Source organism: Vicugna pacos, chromosome 26 (assembly GCF_048564905.1).
Source record: "Vicugna pacos chromosome 26, VicPac4, whole genome shotgun sequence".
Classification (NCBI taxonomy): domain Eukaryota; kingdom Metazoa; phylum Chordata; class Mammalia; order Artiodactyla; family Camelidae; genus Vicugna; species Vicugna pacos.
Window position 1 is genome coordinate 13,588,692 of NC_133012.1, and position 14,921 is coordinate 13,603,612.

Below are 14,921 nucleotides of genomic sequence, written 5' to 3' on the forward strand. Positions count from 1 at the left end.
CACTTACTCAGGCAGCAGATCAGAAGCAGCCCAGATCTCTGAGGGCAGCTTCTCCACCACAGCCTGTACCTTGATTCCTGCTAGAGTCCACTCGGGCCCCACCTGCCCTGTGCTGTGGCGCCACACAGGGTGGGGATGGCAGAGGCCAGGGACAGGGCCCAGCTGTGAGGGACAAAGGAGACTTGCAGCACAGGCTGCATCTGAGCCAAGTGAGGGAAACGGCAGCAGGTGCACAGGCAGCACCATGAGGGCAGCTCAGACCTCTGTCTTTGGCTGACAAGACTGAGAGCCTGCACAGCCTCCGCTTGCTTCTGCACCGCCTCCCTCTGGGTAGAGTGTGTGTGTGTTTGAGTGTGTGTGTCTGTGTGTGTGTGCGTGAACTGGCAAGGATCCCAGTGCTGGGACAGGAGGAAACACACACTTAAAGGGAACAGAGCCACCTCAGGCCCAACTTTGGGCTTCTGCTTCAGCAACTTGGGATCAGCCTCCACCCCCAATAGGTGGTGACAGCCACTGAGCGGCTGAGAATTGGCAGGAAAAAGAGAAAATAGTAAGCAAAATCATACGTTTCACAAGATTGAAGAGTTCAATACACATCCAAATATTTTCTCCAGCTCATTTAAGGTTTTGTACAGAGTCTTTAAAAATAAACAAACAAAAACAACTACAGTGTTAATTTCTTATTTCCCTCAGAGATGGCTCAACTGCCCTTTTTGGAATGTTTACATTTCTCGCAGTCTATCCAGTAGCCAAAGGCATGTTTTGCTGACAAGGAGAGAGGCTCTATTGATTTAAGGAGCTCTGCATTTTCTAGTTATATCAGAAGACATTGAATTGGAAAATTTTCTTCAATAAAAATCTCTTAAAGGGCTCAAACAATATATTTCCATGGGACCTCTTAATACTAGTTAGTACAGACTTAGAGAAAACAAGGCAAAGATCAAAATGGATATATCTGATGATTTCTGGTGTGTTTTCCTCAAGCACAGCAGGATGAATAACTCGAATTTTATATGTCTGTCAATATTTTCAAGGTCTTGAAGGAGAGCATTATTAAAAGATTAGAAATTCCTACGAGAAAAACAAAAACAAGGTTCAATACAGTCAAGTAAATTCAGTGCTCTGAAATTCCTGACATAGAGCTATCATGGGTCAGGAAAAGCACAAAACCAAGTAAGCTGCTTTCCTGAAACATAAATATAAAAAAGCCTGTACTTTATTTTATTTTACACGCTGTGTGTCTTTAAAATTCACACATGGAAAGTCCACTCTGAGTGTTCTGGGGGACAAGAGGACAAGAAGTAGTAGAATAAAAAGAAGGTCACTAGGACCAGGCTGGGAAGCTTGTCTCAGAAGAAAGGCTACTGAGCCTCAGGCATTTGCGGTCCCCAGGGCATCTTGCCAGAGATCAGTCTTTGTTCCCCCCCCGACCCAGCACCCCCCGGAACTCTCTTGTTTTCGAACTGAAGGAGCAGCCATCCTTCCACCAGCAAATAAGGTAATTATATAAACTGAGGTTATGCCCACCTTTGTATCCCTCCTTGGGCTCGCTGTGGTCCCGTGTCAGGACCCGTGCCTCGTACACAGTAATCCGTAATTAAACTGTTTTTAAACTGAAATGAATTCCACGACCCTCCACCATTTGTACTTTTGAGCCTTGTTGATCACTTCCTTGCCCATCTAAACTATCCCTATGACCACATGCTATTGCTTCTTATTCTCCTTTTCTAAAAAGTTTATTAAAAAAGTATGCATAGAACATCTGTATAAATAATGTTACCACCCCATTGAAGAAATAGCTACTATTTCCAAAACAGGTGAAACCTTTAGTGTAACCTTTCCTTAATCATATGTCCCTTCATCTTCAGGGAGCTCCAGATGTCAACATTATCCTGAAATGAGTTTTTATCATTCTTATTTTATAACTTTATTACTTATGTATGTATTCCTAAAATATTTTTCTTAATTTTGCATCTTTGCACAACACTCATATTATTTGTATTTTTAAAGATTTTTTGTCAAATTAGATTTGTGAAATTCGTCTATTTCAATACATGTAGCTCTGGTTATTCACCTTCACTGCTATATTCTGACAATGGAAATACTACAAACCAGTGATCCATTTCCCACTGAAAATATTTTAGGCTGTTTCTGAGATATCAGAATCCATAACAACGATGTTATAAATGTTTTTGTGCAAGACTCCTTCTGCACTTGGGCAAGAGTTTTCTAGGGCTTAAACTCAGGGGTGGGGTGGCTGGACAGTACAATATGGACTTCAAATTTACTAGATAATAAGAAGTTGCTTTCCAAACTGGTTGTATTGATTTCTGTTCCTCCCAAGAAAGGATGAATGTTCCTGTAGCTCCACATCACTGCAAACACTTAGTGTTAAAAGACTTTATTTTTACCAATCTGAGTGTTAAAAGGTATGCCACTACGGTTTCAATGTACAATCCCTGATTACTATTGGAGTAAACATTTTTTTTATGCCACTGCTCCCCAGTTTCCTCTCCTCACAATATACTCCCCACAGTTAGTCCGTGGGGCTCGTGGGGCTGACTTTCTAGAAGTGGTTCAGTTCTCATGGGGTATTTTTCTCTCTGACCAGAGGAATTAATCCATACACAAGCATGTGATTCACACAGTCTCCTGATTTTTGCTCTAAGTTTTGAAAAAGAGGCACATTTTTCTCTTGAAATCACAGACGCTGAGCATGATATAAACTTGAACTTTTAAGGCTAGCTATGCTTCCAACATGAAGAAAGTCAGCCTAAGAATTCAGCCAATCAATGAAATTGAGAAAAAAAAGAAAGAAAGAAAGAGAAAGAGAAGGTCAGAGAGACACTCCTGAAATTATAAATAGCCGGATCCAGTCAGACACAAACTAATCTAACTCTGAAGTTCCCAATTATACGAATCAATAAATTACTCATCCATCCCAACCATGTTGAAGAGTTCATAAATTTTGAATTTCTTCACTCTTTATTTTATTCTTTAAGTTCCTATGCCTTCTCTCTCTCTCGCTGTCACGTTCATCTTTATTAAACAGAGGTTCTAGAAATGTTGCACCTTTAAGAATTACTGCACTTCTCCATACACACACACACACACACACACACACACACACACACACACAATATCAGTGTTTAACTAAAAGGAAAAAATATGCTCTAGGATTTTTGGGAATGATGTTCTTGAGAGGGACACTGAAACATCCTGAGACAAAGTCTCTTATAGCCTTTGTATTGGGTGAACTAAATTTCTATTTAGACAGCTTCAAACCTGGCCTTGAATTCTATCTGTCTGGATTATTGCATTTTACTATAGGCATCCTATGACTGGTGATTGTGGACGTGAATTACAGATGTGACCAGAGTAAGATCACTCCTGCTAGTAAAATCACCCTGTATATAAAACTCAGTCAGTATAATGAAATTGCTGTCAGAAGTCTAGTGAAATCGCAGTTGGAATGAATAAGAGTGTCATATAAATAGTAGAGGATAAGTGTGCCACATATTTTGGTCATACTTTGCTGGAGCATTAAGCCATGTTTTGAGCTCTAAGCTTTCAGAGGGATGCCAACATAGCTGGTAATGATAAAATAATCCGAAAACAATAAACTGCTCTGTCCATGGTGGAATATCTGGGATTAGGTTTACCTTCTCATCTGAAAGGACAACAAAAAGAACAAAATAGATGAAACTATGGTTTTCAAAACACTGGACTTCAGGAAACAATGGATAGCAATGCTTAAGAGACAGAAACAAATGAGAGGAATCACACAATTACTGTAAATTACTGCTTAAGGGAGTTCCCAGGCTGTGGCGCTAAGAAAGGGAATCCAGGTGGAACTCAGAAGACTTCCTGACTTGTGGAGATGCAACAGAGACTATGACAGGTAGAGATTTCAGGACAGAGTACCAAAGAGAACAGAGATGCAGAGAGAAAGGAACTCCAGAGATCTAAGAGGACCCCCCTCAAATAATCAGCAGATTACATATCAGGGCAAGTATGTGAGACAACTCTTCTGGCTCAGGGAAAGAAACAGAGGGAACAATGTCTGGCATTCAGGGCTGGGAACAGTACCTGCCAGATTTGAAAATGATGAAAGCAAAAACAAATAGAACAAATGTAATTCATGGGGCATGGGTTAGACGACTCAGGAAAGACTTGAGTCGTATTAGGAAGTACTTAGCCCTACACTTAGCAAAGCCAGAGATCTGCCAAATAAACATCAAATGCAGGACCCTGAAGGGCAAATATGTTTTCAATTAACTTAACTACAGCCAGGACAAAGTTTGAGCCTATTTATATAAATCAAAAAATACCCTGTACCAAAAAAAAGTAAAATGTACCATGCCACACATCAAACACTGAAAGACTACTAGGCATGAAAAGAAACAGAAGAACACGGTCCATAATGAGGATAATAGTTAATCAAGTGTGACTCGGAGTTGAAAAAGACGTTTAAATTAGCAGAAAGGGACAATAAAAGAGTTATTATAACTGTATGCCCAAATGTTAGAGACATGGATTTTAAAAAAGACCCAAATCAAACTTGCAGTGATGAAAACTACAATGAAATGAAAAATACACAAAAATAGGATTAGCAGCAGATTAGAATGTCGTGAAAGAAAAGTCAACCTGATCTATAATAAAACACAAAGAGAAAAATGAATCTTTTTTAAAAAATTGAAAATTACACCAGTGCTATTTAAAACAACTCCCTGTGAGTTCACATGCTTGTAATTGGAGCTTCTGGAGGACGTAGAGAAGGCAGACTAAAGAGAGACAGAATATTTGAAAAGAACATATTTAAATAGACATTTCACCCCCAAAAAGAATGTTGAATAAGTCCATAAAAAGATGCTCAACAATATTGGTCGGGAAAAAAATGCAAATTAAAGCCACAGGAGATACTACTTCACACCCACTGGAATGTTCCTAAAAAGAGACAATAATAAATGTTGGCAAGTCTGTAGAGAAACTTGAAATGCAAAAAATTTCAACTGTTTTAGAAAACAACTTGGTCGTATTTTAAATAAACACAAGTTCACCACACAACTCAGCAATTCCATGCCTAGGTCTCTATGCGAGAGAAATGAAAACCTAAGTGCTCGCCAAGATTTGTACGTGGATCTTCACGGCAGTGCTGTTCTTAACAGCCCCAAGCTGAAAGTGATCCCGAGATTTACTAACTGGTGAGCCGATAAACAAAGTGCAGTGAGGTAAACAGTGGAATATATTCAGAAATAAAAGTAATGGGTCCCTGAAACACACGCCAGCACATAGATGAGCCGCAAAGACCACATATTATGTGATTCCATTCATATAAAATATCCAGAAAAGGCATATTTATACACTGCAGAGGAAATACATGATTGGTTGGCTGGGAGGCACATAGGAAAGGGAAATTACTGCAAATCGGGAAGACACATTTTGGAGGTAATAGAGATGATTTAAAATGGGATTGTGACAATGGTTGCACTATTCTGTAAATTTACTAAAAGCCACTGCAGTACACATTTAAAATCAATGTATTTCATATTATGTAAAATAAGCATCAATAAAGCTATTAATAAAGTTTCCTTAGAGAAAACATGAGGTCCAGATGACTTTACTTGCCCAATGGCCAATTCTACTACACATTTAAGCAAGAAATAAGATCATTTCTAGATTAACTGTTTCTGAAAATAGAAATGGAAGGAACACTTCTCAACTTATTATAAGGCCAGTATTATTCCGATACCAAAACATGACAGAAATTACAAAAAGAAAAAATCACAGGCCAATATCCTGCCTGAATAAAGAACATCTTACATCTTCAGTGAATGAGGCAATCATATATATGAGCAAATCAAATCAAGCAATATTTATAAAGAAGCAAATACATCATAACTAATGATGCTTATCTCAGGATAACATATGAAAATCCATGTTCAGCTTCTGAAAAATCAATCAGTATAATTCCCTATATTGTGCCAGACTAAATAAGAAAAATCATACAATCATCTCAATAGCTAGGAAAAAAAAGGCATTTGCAAAATTCAAATTCCATTTATTGTAAAAAATTCTTAGTAAACCGGCAACAGAAGGGAACTTCTTTCTCTGATAAAGGGTATTTATAAAAATTCTAAAGCTAACATATATGTTCAAAGCCTGAACGAGAATGTCTCCTTTCACTACTCTGACTGAGCGTCTGGCTAAGAAGTCCTAGCCAGAACAATAAAAACAAAAACACAATTGCATACAGTTTGGAAAGGATTTCTGTTTGTAGATGGCATGACTGTTTACACAGCAAATCTAAAAAAATCAAAATAAAGCTACTAAAAGAAATGTGATTTTAGCTAGTTTGCAGGGTATAAGATCAATACACAAAAAAATTAAGTGGATGTGTTTACACTAGCAATGAATTAGTGGAAATTTAAATTAAATGTAATATTATTTATAACAGCACCAAAATACATTACTCGAGTTAAGTTTAAATCTAACTGAACACATGCAAGTTCAGTATACTGAAATATCTGAATAACCAAGGAACACAAAGAGCAAATACATGGTGAGATACACTATGTTCATGTATCGAAAGATTCAGTATTGTTAAAATATCAATCATTCCCCCAAAAGACCTGCAATATTCAATGTATTCCCAAAAATCACAGCAAGAATTTTTTTGTACAGATTAACAAATGGATCCTACATTTTTACGGAAAATGAAGTAATCTAAAACAGTCAGAACTATTTTTATGAAGAACAATGTTGGACAAATCACAGTAACTAATTTAATAGCTTACTACGAAGAGTCACATAGAATCCTGCAAGAATTAGGACAGTGTGGTATTTATAAAAGGATAGATCCACAGACCAATGTAACAAAGTAGAAAGCCTAGGGATAGAATTGCATACATTAAAATCAATGATTTTTGGCACAGATTCTAATGCAATTTAAAAGAGGGGGGATAGTCTTTTCAACAAAGAGTGCTGAAACATTCAGATCTTCCTTTAAAAAAAGAAACTTGGTCCCTACCTCTCAACATATATAAAAATTAAGTCAAAAAGTCAAAATGGATTGTAAACTATAAACTTTTTGAGTAGAACACAGAAGAAAATCTTTGTAACCTGGGATGAATCAATGGTATTTTAGAGATGTCATTTAAAGTATGATCCATTTTAGAAAATGGATGCATTCAAGTTCATAAAATTAAAAGCATCTGCTCTTTAAAATACTCTGCTAAGAAATGAAAAGAGAAGCCACAGACTAGAAGAAAATATGAAATACATATCTGAACTTCTGTTCAACATATACAAAAGACACTCAAGTTTGAATACTTAGAAAACAACCCACAAATACAAGGTGCAAAAACATTTAAACAGACATTCCATCAAGATGAAATGCAAACAGACAATAACTACACGAAAAGAAATTCGGTATTATAGTCATTAGAGAAATGCAAATTAAAACCACTATATACACATCCAAATGGCTAGAATTAAAACATAACAAAACAGAACAAGTTCTGGCATCGACGTGGAGCGAGTGGAAATGGTCATACACACAGGGAGAAATAAAAAATCGAGCTGCCAATTAGGAAAATGGTTTGAAATGTTCTTAGGAAGTTACACCTACACTAATCATAAGACATTGTAATCCTTCTCCTAGTATTTACCCAAGTCAAAGGAAAACTTCCAGTTACTTAAAAAGCTGTATGCATAAAGCACATGCATATGCTTTATATTCACAAGCACCAAAACCCAGAAAAGATCTTAATGTCTTTTCACTGCTCAGAGGATAAACAAACTATTAAATCCATACAAAGGAACACTCCTCAGAGATGAAAGGGGTTGTATACACTGGGCTCCCCCAGTTCATCCTTACAGCTCAGGTTTTCCTAGCCCTGGCATTGGTTCTCTCAGAGGTTTTTAGCTCATGGAGAAGTTGTGATTCTCTGTTAACTGCCTGTGGGTCTGTCCAACTGAGTGCAATCGTTTGCCCTGTGACTTCCCTTCTCCTACAGATCTTAAGAAGAGTTGTTGCCTTTTCAGTCTGTTGAGGTTTTTGCTTGTGTTAGAACACACCGGTGTTGTTCTAAGGTTCTCATATGCCGACCTGAAAACTGCCAAGTCCAGGTTTGGTTTCTGATTTCTGTTCTTACTTGGTTTGTGTGTGTCTTTTCAGAATAATAATTTTAAAAAAGACAAAACACTTATTTACAAAACAGTAACAGACTCACAGACACAGAAAACAAACTTATGGTTATTGGGAGGGGGAAGAGGTGGGAAGGGATAAATTGGGAGTTCGAAATTTGCAGATACTAACATATATAAAATAGATAACAAGTTTATACTGTATAGCACAGGGAACTATATTCAGTATCCTGTAGTAACATACAGTGAAAAAGAATTTGAAAATAAATGTATGTATGTATGTTCCTATATGACTGAAGCATTGTGCTGTACACCAGAATTCGACACAACATTGTAAACTGAATATACTTCAATAAAAATATATTAAAAAACAAACAAAAAAATTGGAAAATAGATTTTCTAGCATACTGCCCAGGTCTAGTAGATTCTCAGTATGCAGTGGCTGCTATCAATACACTGTTTCCTTTTATTACTGTCTGAGACCTCTCCTCTCACACATTTTTCTGCTTCTAAATTTACATAAATTAAGGGAGGCTTAACCCCTTTAAATTCACTAGCTTGCAGCTCTCATTAAGAAAATTTTAAAGCAATGTCACCTACTAAATTTTCAGAATGGAAGTCAGGGTTAAGGACCATCTGTTTGTAAGTGCATGAGCAGACATGAGGTTGAACATAACTTTGATGACTGGGCTTGCAATTTACCATAAATTTATCATCCCCTTATATGAGCTAAAGGTCTCCCTTTCCATAATTTTATTTAGGTGGAAGCTTTTATATATTGCTTTTTAAACATTTTTTTCCAGTGAATAAGACTAGTTTTATATCTAAAATTCTTTCTCAATGTATCAGCTCAGTATTTTGATATTATTAATTCATATCACCAACATTGTTAAGCTATTAATGTTTCTCTAATTAGCATATATTCTAAGCTTTCATCCAAGTACATCTGTTTTCTTACAATTTACAATTTATTTTATTTTTTCCATTTATGAAAGTTGAAAAATACTCAAGAGATTTTTCTCACAGTCTCATGTATTCAAGAAATGTGTATCTAGAAACAAGGGTCCTATGGTTATTAGAAGTATGACTAGTGAGATCTTCCTCCAAGAAGTTGTTGGGTATGTTTTTTGATCAAGGAATAATATCTTTTCTAAAGATCAAAATGCATGTAACACTTTTATTGTAATGACCTCAACTGTTGAAGGCAGAATAATGCCACCCCAAAGATGTCTGCATCCTAATCTTCAGAAATTGTGAATATAGTCTGCTACATGACAACAATGAATTAATGATGCAGATGGAACTAAGGCTTCTAGCCATTTGACCTTAAAATAGGAAGAATACCCTCGACTTTGAAGAGGGAGGCACAAGATAAGTCAATGCTAGAGTGATGTGAAGCGATAAAGACTTAAACCAACCATTGCTGGCTTTGAAAATGGAAGGGGGCCATGAGCCAAGGAATAAAGGCAATCTCGGGAAAATGGAAAAAGCAAGGAAATGGAGTCTCCCGTAGAGCCTGCAGAGAGGAACGCAACCTTGCCAACACTGTGGATTTAGCCAACTGAAATCCATTTTAGACTTCTGATCCCCAGAACTGCATAATAATAACTTTGTGTTGGTTTAAGACACTAAGTTAGTGGAAATTTGCTACAAAAGTCATAGTAATAATTATCAACTCTGTCCAATTTCTTACTGAGTCTCACAAAAGGAAAAAAATAAGAAAAGAAATCCATACTAGGAGAATCTTTTAATACCCTACACTGATGAAAGGCAGATTGATGTTAATAAGTTTTATTCTAAAGCCATGTGAATGTGAGAATATATGCAAACATTTGTTTAAGGATTTTCTGTTTTACTTCCTTCCAAGATATTTTATGAAAGGCTTAATAACCCCTTGGTGATTTTGCAGCATTAATCTAATATGGAAGTTATGCTGAGCTCCTCCTTCGTATATATAAACTCATCTCCTTCTTTCTAAAACTTAGTTGTTTAGTGCACTACCCAGTGATTTAATGATCTCCCCTGGAACATTTTAAAATAGAATAAAAATGCATTTCTCTGAGGCTTTAATATTTGTAATCATACATTTATGTTGATTTGGCTTTAAAGTCCAATCAGCAAAGATATATTAAACAGATACTATTCAATACAAAACAAATTGGTAGGTGCTGTAAGACAAGAAGAGAGTTGAGGAACTTTTCTTATCTAGGTTTATAAATGAGTTATTTTATTGGAGCAAAGGACGAACTAGTCACTTAACTCTGGTTAACTAAGAACTTTTACAATTTTTAAGTACTTATTACAAATCTGTTCCTCTTGATTTTCATACAGATAATTTATAAGATTCACATCACCTTACACAAATCTCTCCCACACATATATGTATAAATTCTGGTTTTCCTCATATCAATTTGATATCCTAAATTTTCTCTTTTGCATACTTTTCTGGGCAACAATAGTGGTATAATGTGCTTTGATCAGAACATTAGATACCTGACTTTATTTTTAGGGATGGCAAGGTCCAAGCTGTTACCATGGGAATGTTTGGGTAAAGAGGAATAGAGGTCATTGAAGGTCACTGGAGGTGAGTACCAGAAAGAGAACGCCAAACGAAATGTGGTTCTTGTTCTTAAGGACCTTATAGCCTAGTGAGGATTATGATAAAGAATGAGGAAATTACAGCAGAATACCATTAACACTCGGAGAGGGTGAATTACAGGTGCACACAGCTTGGGCAAGTGTATCAGGTAGGTATTAGGGGGAACTGAGGTATAAAGACTACTGGAAGAGTCACCTAGAAAAAGTCAGAAGAGTGTTTCAAGCAGAAAAGATAAGATCTGAAAATATATGGAGGGTGGAGAGAGTCTAGTGCACTGTGGAAACTGTACTCATTTATGTTTTGCTGGAGAATCTGGATCTGGTATTAGTTTCTGTCCTTCTTTGCCAGACTTTTGAAACTTTGCCCCAGTAAGGAAAAATGTGGCATGGTAAGAAAAAGACCAAGGTAACTGGCTTTTTCTTCTTTCTCTCACTTCTGTTGCTTGGAGATTAATCTTGGTTTTTAGGTTCTTCTCATTTCATTCTGAACAGATTCTCTTTGGCTGACACCAAGTCTCTACACCAATACCAGTATCACTCTGAATATGGAATTGTAGAATTGCTGTCTGTCCCCTTATTTAAGAAAGAGATTATTTGAGAAGCCTAACCTAACATGAGTGAATTTGAATTCTTCCTAAATCTTTCAAAACCAGTGTTGACCTGCTCTGCAGCAATAAAGGTAAGACTGTGATTTTTTTTTTCACCCACTTCCCTATCAGGGCTCTAAAATAATATAAATCTGTTTTTAAAAAAATCACATGTATCAGCCTTTAATCAACTAGGTACCAAAGTAGCATCTTCGTAATTTTCAAAAAGAGAATCTGTCTATAAGCAGACTACAAAATGATACTGGTCAAAGATTTACTTAAGTCATCATTTGAAACAGACTCCCCCTTAACTTGCTAACTAGTCATTATATAATGTTCTCTAGGTTTTTTTTTCTTTTGTATATTGTTAAATCTTCAAAAAGCAATGTACCTGGATCGTATTTTCCTAGCAACTCGATAAAATGCTTTTGAGAGAGTTAAAATTTAATGCTATTCCTTGACTTTTAGGTAAAGGTTATATAAGAAATGTTCAACTGATAAATGTTTCAGTATTTTCCCCCCAAATGACGGCTCAAAACATTGTCCATTGTGTCATCTGATGTTCCTTATGTGGGGATAAACCTACAGTTCAGGGCCTGAGGAGAAGTTTCTCTTCCCAGACGAGCTAGTATGCTTTATTTTAATCTGACCTGGAGAATTATATAATCAAATATAAGACGTTTTGTTTGTTTGTAATCATCTTTTGTTCTTAATCTAAGTTGCCATGTAGCTCAGATCCAATTTTAAGGCTCAGCTGTAGTCACTAGCTTAGTATAGCTGAATGGTATAATAATTTTATGCTATTTTAGATTATGGTTTTTGAAATTAATAATCCTCTTCAAATGCACTAGGTTAATATAAACTATCAAATAGTATTCAGAATTTAGCAAGACACTTCCACAAAAGAGTAAATTGCCCAATCTTCCTCATAATAACCCTATTGTCTTCTTCTCTATTTTAAACAGAAATAATTTTAGGGTCAGCTTTAGAAAAATGATGAGAATTTAACTAAACAAGTTGCATAGTTGATATTAAAATCCAGTTTTTCTACTACCGAGTTTAATTCTCTTTCCATTATATTACTATCTAATTAAATTTTTATCTCTAAATACAAATAATCTTTGTGTATTTCTAAGAACATAAAGTGACTTTTCTATTAAAGAACATTATACACCTTTATAGGACAGGCTAACTAATACCTCTATTCCATTAGTACGCACTAGCATTATCTTGTGTTTAATGTTTATATTAAGTGTAAGAAAACTCAGAAACTGTCTTTTATAACATCAGGCCTCATGCTGTAAATATAACATTTATTTTGAGCACTATCTAGATGTTTTACAGCCAGTCATTTATTCCGTACATTCACCCCTCGCTGAATAAAAAATGCATACAGAAATAATTATATACATTAGTGTATAGATACACAAACTTATTCACTTAAAAGTTAAATGAAGCAAATCAGGAAATTCTAAAACATACAGAAAAATATATAAGCTGCAAATGAAGAGTTGTGGAGTTAGCTTTGAAGTTAGCTTTGCAGTTGTTTTTATTCGAGATAACTTCTTCCCATGAGGTTTGAAAATATGGACTTGAAGTTTATGATATCACTTTTACTAGGTGGTATTTAAGACATAACTTTTACTAGAAAAGGATCCACCCTGCCTATTTTTGTAGGATTCATTTCATGTAAAAAGCCATCAACTCTGGCTTGCACCCTATTGCGTCCTAATACAGCTGATGCAAGTTTTACTACAAATTATCTGTTTTTAGAAATGGTAATGCCATTTAATTTCTGTAAACAAGATAATCTTTCTCCAGACCTACCTCTGTCATGCAGGCAGTTTGGTTGGTTTTGCACCCTCCCTAAGGCTGGGCTGACTCTCAGAGTCTTATAGACACTAGAACGTCTGTGAAAAACCCCATTGGTCTTCAGTGCACAGCAAAGTGAGTACATTGCCTAGGAGGGCACGTGCCATGTGGCCACAACCCCTGATTCAGTCGTTCACGTCTGGTTTGTTGATATTTCCGCGGGGCACTATACGTGTTGAGCAATCAGGTAAATACAAGTTGTTTAACTGGCTAATTTAGTGCTTTATGTTTAAACATCAACAACCAAACTTCCTACAATGCAAACAATCATCTTCTAGGAAATGCTAGAGAATTGCTCCAAAAAAAAGTTAATTTTCTAAAATATTCTGTTTTTCTTTTTTGCTTAAACTACTTTGAGTGGTAGTTTGATTTTCTTAAAAAAAAAGATTCAAGTAGCTGATTTGTATTTAACTAGTTGCTCAGTTTAAATAGAATGGTTTGATAAGCTTTGAGGAGCTGAATTAGAAATAAATCAACAAGGTTTTAGTTATCTTTAAAATTATTTCACTACTACAGATTGGCATTACGATCTTTTGTAATCATTTTAGCCTTATTAAACATATGATATATAATAACAAAGAATTCAGAAATGAAATAATCATAATCTTTCTTCCCTAGAATATTGATGGTTTCCATTTTTCTAAGTCCTAGTATTGAATTACACAGCATGGAATTAATTTTCTATATTTAAGATCCCTCCTTACTTTTATAGTGCTTCTTTATTATGTTAAAGTATTAGGAAAACATTTAAAATATTCAGTCCGATTCTTCTGTTTATGGGGTGCTGCTCTACTCCTAAATGAAAGCTAGGTGACCAACAATATGTGGATGTCAAAGGAATAAGTACTTTATGTTTAAATATTTCAGGAAGGAACATGCATATTCATTTCACCCATCACAGACACCTGCTTCAGAATTATGGAGAGCAGAGGCAGGTTCTCTTCTGATCAAACCTCATACCATCTTGCATAAGAATTGGCACTTGAAATGCAATTTTTGGGGAGGTATGACCATGTGGCTACTGTGAGTGCAAGCTGGCTGGGAGGAGTGATAAGCAGAGTACCACACAGCTCAGGAGATTTCCTTTCCCCTGAATAAGGCAGAAAATGCTGACCTCTCTTTATACACAGTACAATGCACTGTTCAAGCTTCCTTCCTAAAAGGAGAAAATAAAGCTGCTTAAATCCAATCGACTTTCACTTACTACAGTAGTTTAAATGTCCATTTTCAAAGTACTTCTGACAAAACATGTGTAGCTTAACATAATACAAATCTATTCTTGAAATCCATTAAGAGGGAAGTAAGCCAGTCAACCAATCAGCTATATGGGAAGTTTCAGATGATCAAGTTCCATCCTGATTTTAATGGAGGAAAGATAATTTGAAGGTGATATAGATAATTAACATGATTAAATATGTTTTAAAATGTATATATCACTTATTTTTAAAAACAATAATTGCATTGATTTCAAGTAAAAATCTAGGACTGTAAGATATTCACAAGGTGGTAATTCAGGATTTTGAATCAAGCTGAAATTAATTTATATTTTCATTTAAATACTATAACTTGTATGATTAAGTGAAAATATAACTAGCTCATTTTATCTTATGAATTACTTATGAAATAAATTAAGTACTTTTTATAAAATAATTTTTATCTAAGCAAATATATTCCTTACTTCTCTCTTCTACTTAAAATGACTACTGTATTCTCAAA

The 14,921-nt window shown here is 35.5% G+C and overlaps 1 protein-coding gene across 1 annotated transcript in view; it reads right to left on the reverse strand.

The window, feature by feature from the left end:
• SGCZ (sarcoglycan zeta) overlaps positions 1-14,921 on the reverse strand; it is a 454,199-nt gene that overhangs the window by 44,137 nt on the left and 395,141 nt on the right. The gene's annotated exons all lie outside the window — the stretch shown is intronic.